This window comes from Amblyraja radiata, chromosome 19, assembly GCF_010909765.2.
Source record: "Amblyraja radiata isolate CabotCenter1 chromosome 19, sAmbRad1.1.pri, whole genome shotgun sequence".
NCBI classification, from domain to species: domain Eukaryota; kingdom Metazoa; phylum Chordata; class Chondrichthyes; order Rajiformes; family Rajidae; genus Amblyraja; species Amblyraja radiata.
Window position 1 is genome coordinate 8,792,508 of NC_045974.1, and position 6,743 is coordinate 8,799,250.

The following is a 6,743-nucleotide window of genomic DNA, read 5'->3' on the forward strand; positions in this document are numbered from 1 at the left end:
ACCTGTGTGTGTCTTTGTGCGTGCCTGTGTGTGTCTGTGTGTCTCTGTACGCCTCTGTGTGTGTCAGTGTGTGGGTGGGTGTGTGTGTGTGCGTGTCTCGGACTATTCCGGGACCCGGTTGGGCTGGAAGGACATGGTGAAGCAGGCCTGGCGGTGTGACAACGGCCGTCGGGGAAGGGAGATCAGCGCTCACGTAACATTACAAGCCGCAGACAAGCAGAACGCCGAACGGCCGGGGAGATCGAGCCGTGAACTTGGCAATGCGGCAACGCACACACACACTCACCTCGCAGCTACCCGCAGCCCCGGAGGAGGAAGCGCAGCGCCGGCGGGGGCCAAGAGGAGAGTGGCGAGGTCGCGGTTATTTTCCGAGCTTGTGAAACTGATTCCACCCCAGCTCGGAGCTACCGCACCCAGTAACGCGTCAACGTGGGACATGACCTACAGAGTGCATGCTAGGCTGCCGGAGAGGCGCCGCTAAAACTCACACTGGTCGCGGACAGGTCCCCAGAAGCCACAGACAGACTCAAACACGGATGCCCGTCCAAATCAACGTTTGGTATTAAATGATCTTGCAGGCTCCCCTACCCATCGCGCCACCCACCTACCTAAAAGGACTCAAAAGTGCTGGAGTAATTCAGTTGGGCAGGCAACATGTCTGGAGATAGACACAACGTGCTGGAGTAATTCAGTGGGACAGGCAACATCTCTGGAGATAGACACAACGTGCTGGAGTAATTCAGTGGGACAGGCAACATCTCTGGAGATAGACACAACGTGCTGGAGTAACTCAGTGGGACAGGCAACATCTCTGGGAGAGAAAGAATAGATGGCGTTTCGGGTCGAGACCTTTCATCTCTGGAAATCGTGGATTGGTGACGTTTCTGGTCGATACGCCAATCTTCCCTCTTCCCATCAGAACTGCCCCCCTCCCTCCATCGACTCCTTTAAGTCGAGACTTAAACCTCATCTCTACTCCCAAGCCTTTCTTGACGTCCTCTGAACAAGAGCTATATGTATGTAGTGATGTTTGTATTCAATCTATGAACCACTGTTGTATAACGTTAGTACCTCCTCCAATGTAAAGCACTTTGGCCAACGAGAATGTGCTATAGAAATAAAAGTGACTTGACTTGACTTGATCTACGTTCCCCAGAGATGCTGCCTGACCCGCTGAGATACTCCAGCCATTTGTATATTAACCAGCACCCACAGTTTCTTGTTTCTACCTACTTCTCCACAGACTTAGCCTGGACTTCGGAGACTGAACCTGAACTGCAGAGCATCCTTCATCCTGAAGAAGGGTTTCGGCCCGAAACGTCGCCTATTTCCTTCGCTCCATAGATGCTGCTGCACCCGCTGAGTTTCCCCAGCAATTTTGTGTACCTTCGATATTCCAGCATCTGCAGTTCCCTTTTGAACATCCTTCATTAGTTTGCGTCACTAAATAACAGTTCTGACAATTTCAACGTGAAATGGGCGACAATGCGTTCAGGGATTTGCAGTCTGCGTTGGCGTTTGTGTTCAACCCTGACCCCCTAATCAACCTCTCCAATCAGTCTGAGAAAGACGTCGCCTATCCATGTTCTGCAGAGATGCTGCCCCATCCGCTGCGTTACTCCAGCAATTTATGGTCCTCTCCTCCTCGTCCTCCCCCCCCCCCCCCTCCTCCTCCCCTCCCCTCCTCCCTCCTCCCCCTCCTCCCCCTCCCTCCTCTTCCTCCTCCCCCCCCTCCTCATCCCCCTCCTCCTCATCCCCATCCTCCTCATCCCATCCTCCTCCCCTCCTCCTCCTCTCATCCTCCTCCTCCCCTCCTCCTCCTCCCCCTCCCCCTCCCCCCTCCTCCTCCTCCCCCCCTTCCCCTCCTCCTCCTCCTCCCCCCATCCTCATCCCCCCTCCTCATCCCCATCCTCCTCCCCCCTCCTCCTCCTCCCCCTCCCTCCTCCTCACTCCTCCTCCTCCATATAACCATATAACCATATAACAATTACAGCACGGAAACAGGCCATCTCGACCCTTCTAGTCCGTGCCGAACACATAATCTCCCCTAGTCCCATATACCTGCGCTCAGACCATAACCCTCCATTCCTTTCCCATCCATATAACTATCCAATTTATTTTTAAATGATAAAAACGAACCTGCCTCCACCACCTTCACTGGAAGCTCATTCCACACAGCTACCACTCTCTGAGTAAAGAAGTTCCCCCTCATGTTACCCCTAAACTTCAGTCCCTTAATTCTCAAGTCATGTCCCCTTGTTTGAATCTTCCCTACTCTCAGTGGGAAAAGCTTTTCCACGTCAACTCTGTCTATCCCTCTCATCATTTTAAAAACCTCTATCAAGTCCCCCCTTAACCTTCTGCGCTCCAAAGAATAAAGCCCTAACTTGTTCAACCTTTCTCTGTAACTTAGTTGCTGAAACCCAGGCAACATTCTAGTAAATCTCCTCTGTACTCTCTCTATTTTGTTGACATCCTTCCTATAATTAGGCGACCAAAATTGTACACCATACTCCAGAATTGGCCTCACCAATGCCTTGTACAATTTTAACATTACATCCCAACTTCTATACTCAATGCTCCTCCTCCCGCCATCCCCCCTCCCCATCCCCCCCTCCTCATCCCCCCCCTCCTCACCCCCCCCCCCTCCTCATCCCCATCCTCCTCCCCCCTCCTCCTCCTCCTCCCCCCACCCCCCCTCCTCATCCCCCTCCTCCTCATCCCCATCCTCCTCCTCCTCCCTCTCCCCCCCTCCTCCCTCCTCCTCCTCCCCTCCTCCTCCCTCCCCTCCCCTCCCCCCCCTCCTCCCCCCCTCCTCCTCATCCCCCTCCTCCTCATCCCCATCCTCCTCATTCCCCTGCTTCTCCCTCCTCCTCCCCTTCAATTTATGGAATCGATGCAATCTCTTGCTTTCAGCCTCGCGATTTTTAGTTGACGTTCACCAGATGGCCACCCGAGAGACTGTGCTTTGCTTTCTTCTCAACCTTCCAGCTCCATCACTTTCGTTTCGACAAGTGAACTGGTCAGATCAGGAGCGACTTCGCCACAAACACGTGGAGGGTGGAGAGAGTGCAGGACTTCCCAGCAAGTCACATTGGCCTGCATCAGTCAGATTATGGAGTGTAGAAGCTGGGAGGTCATGTTGCAATTCTGTAAGGCGTTGGTGAGGCCACATTTAGAGTACTGTGTTCACTTCTGGGATGTCGTCAAGCTGGAAAGGGTGCAGAGGGTCTGAACGATAGGGAGAGGTTGAGCAGGCTGGGTCTCTATTCCCTGGAGCGCAGGAGGATGAGGTGTGACCCAATAGAGGCATACAAAATCATGAGAAGAATAAATCGGGTAGACGCGTAGTGTCTCTTGCCCAGAGTAGGGGAATTGAGAACTAAGGAAAATATTTTATAGGAACCTGAGGGGTAATATTTTCACACCAAGTGTGGTGGGTGTATAGAGAATTATGGGACAGATGTTTAGGGGTAACATGAGGGGGAACTTCTTTACTCAGAGAGTGGGAGCTGTGTGGAATGAGCTTCCAGTGGAAGTGGTGGAGGCAGGTTTGATTTTATCATTTAAAAATAAATTGGATAGGTATATGGACGGGAAAGGAATGGAGGGTTATGGTCTGAGTGCAGGTAGATGGGACTAGGGGAGAATAAGTGTTCGGCACGGACTTGAAGGGCCAAGATGGCCTGTTTCCGTGCTGTAATTGTTATATGGTTATATAAGCTGCCAGAGGAGGTAGTTGAGGCAGGTACTATTGAAACATTTAAGAAACATTTAGACAGGTACGTGGATAGGACAGGTTTAGAGGGATATGGGCCAAATAGAAGTATGGGCAGGTTGGACCAAAGGGCCTGTTTCCATGTTTGTTTACTCTAAGTCTGGTGATTGTGGCAAGCACATGTTCCTGAGCATGTTCCAGCCCATCTACACCCCTAACTAATGGCTGTATCAGTGGATATTTTTAAGTTCGAAGATAGATAGATTCTTGATTAGTACGGGTGTCAGATGTGGTGGGGAGAAGGCAGGAGAATGGGGTTGGGAATAGATCCGACATGATTGATTGGTGGAGGAGATTTGGTGGGCTGAATGGCCTAATTCTAAATCTAATTCTTGGCCTAATTCTAAAAAAGGGGATATGGGGAGAAGGCAGGAACGGGGTACTGATTGGGGATGATTAGCCATAATCACATTGAATGGCGGTGCTGGCTTGAAGGGCTGAACGGCCTACTCCTGCACCTATTGTCTATTGTCTATTTCTCCTATCCCTAATACATTTATAGCAATCCAGAGAGCCAAGAAAGGGGGACAACAGCTGTCAGTACCCCCTGGAAGCAACACTTTCAATATCTTCTGGACATTATGTTCTCCATTCCATACTTTAGCAACTGTGCAAGTCAGCCTCCCCAACTGAAGTAAAGCAAGTCCTCAAATGCAGACAGCATCTCTTCTGAAAACATTGCAGTGACAATAGAGTCACTCTACAACATTTACACAGAGAGTGGTGAATCTCTGGAACTCTCTGCCACAGAAGGTAGCTGAGGCCAGTTCATTGGCTATATTTAAGAGGGAGTTAGATGTGGCCCTTGTGGCTAAAGGGATCAGGGGGTATGGAGAGAAGGCAGGGATGCGATACTGAGTTGGATGATCAGCCATGATCATATTGAATGGCGGTGCAAGCTTGAAGGGCCAAATGGCCTACTCCTGCACCTATTTTCTATGTTTCTATAATAGGGACCATGGGATCTCAGGGAAGTCATGATGGCACAGCGGTAGAGTTGCTGCCTTACAGCAAAATGCAGCGCCAGAGACCCGGGTTCGATCCCGACTCCGGGTGCTGTCTGTATGGAGTTTGTACGTTCTCCCTGTGATCTGCGTGGGTTTTCTCCGAGATCTTCACTTTCCTCCCACACTCCAAAGGTTTATAGGTTAATTGACTTGTTTAATTGGCTTGATAAAAATGTTAAATTGTCCAAGTTGGCGATATGCAGAGTACTGCCCTGCCGACTATAAAATTCAGAAGGTTCAGAAGGTTCATGACCATATCTGGGAAAGATGATACAAGACCTATTGAAGTGATGATAATCCTTGCTGCTTTTTTAGTTTCAGGGATACAGCACGGAAACAGGCCCTTCATCCACTGAGTCCACGCCGACCAGCAATCCCCGCACACTAACACTATCCTACACACGCTAGGGACAATTTTACACATATACCAAGCCAATTAACCTACCAACCTGTGCATCTGTGGATGTGTGGGAGGAAAGCAAAGATCTCGGAGAAAACCCACGAGTTCACGGGGAGAACGTACAAACTCTGTACAGACAGCACCCGTGGTCGGGATCGAATCCGGGTCTCTGGGGATGTAAGGCAGCAACTTTACCACAGCACCACCGCTTCGTGTGTCAAAGCTGAAAGGATACAAGTCTCTAACATGATACAAGCTCAGTGACTGCATTCATTTTAATACCACAAGCAGCTCTCAGCGAGAGAGGAAAGAGAATTAACCTTTAAAAAATAATGTTGGTGAATGCTCTCATGAAGCTTCTACCTGTATATGGTTAAGAGCATGAATCATGCTGCTGAACACTGCCCGCTGTCCACCATGGGTACTGACCATCGAAGGGATCTACAGGAGGCGCTGACTAACAAAGGCAGCCAGCACCATCAGAGACCCACACCACCCAGGCCGTGCTTTAATTTCACTCCTGCCACTGGGAATAAGGTGTAGGAGCCTGAGAACCATGGTTCACGAAAAGCTTCTTCCAATGGTGGCGCAGCGGCAGAGTTGCTGCCTCACAGCGCCAGGGACCAGGGTTCGATCCTGACTATGGGTGCGGAGTTTGTGCATTCTCCCCCGTGACTGAGTGGGTTTACTCCAATTTCCTCCCACCAAAGGTTTTTGTAGGGTAATTGGCTTCGGTATAATTGTAAATAGCATTATCATATAGCGTATGTTAATGCTATTGTACGGGGTGTTTGCTGGTCGGCGCGGACTCAGTGGGCCAAATGGCCTGTTTCTGCGCTGTATCTCTAAAACCTAGAAGATCTTTAAAAAACCATCAGGCTGTTGAACACCACATAACACTAACTGATGACATATGGAGGTTGCATTAAGACCTTTGTGCTTTTCGTTGCACTGAGATCGGTGTTATTAATGTATTAAATTTTGTATTATGTATTATCCATGAGCATTGTATTACAGGCCTGTTTATGCTGTGGAAAGTCAGAATACCATTGTTCCTTTTATTTAAGTTATAGGAGCAGAATTAAGTTAGTCATTCAATGATGGCTGATCTATCTTTCCCTCTCAACCCCATTCTTCTGCCTTCACCCCATAACCCCTGACACCAACACTAATCGAGAATCTGTCAATCTCCGCCTTAAAAATATTCATTGCCTTGGCATCCAAAGCCTTGTGGCAATGAATTCCACAGGTTCACCCCCCTCTGACTAAAGAAATTCCTCCTCAACACCTTGCCAAAAGTACGTCCTTTTATTCTGAAGCTTTCGCCTCAGGTCCTAGACTCTCCCACGAGTAGAAACATCCTCTCCACATCCACTCTATCCAGGCCTTTCACTATTCGGTAAAACACTTTAAACACTCTTAACTCTTGACATTAATTGACTTAATTCTTTACAAGCACTTTATTTTTGTTTACATTCCTTAAAAAAAAATCATATTTAAACAAAACGCTGCAAAGTTTTTTAACCAGCACGAATATTTTCATTTAACATTCTTGGAG

At 49.0% G+C, this 6,743-nt stretch overlaps 1 protein-coding gene across 1 annotated transcript in view; it reads right to left on the reverse strand.

Moving 5' to 3' along the window:
* The window catches only part of aass (aminoadipate-semialdehyde synthase), a 64,054-nt gene extending 63,517 nt beyond the window's left edge, over window positions 1-537 (reverse strand). Inside the window, exons 1-2 of the mRNA XM_033037619.1 lie at window positions 346-537; window positions 287-314 (exon numbers count right to left, since the gene is read on the reverse strand). The gene's annotated coding sequence lies outside the window, so the exon portion shown is untranslated. The remainder of the gene's footprint in view (window positions 1-286; window positions 315-345) is intronic.
* Between the last annotated feature and the right edge of the window lie 6,206 nt (window positions 538-6,743).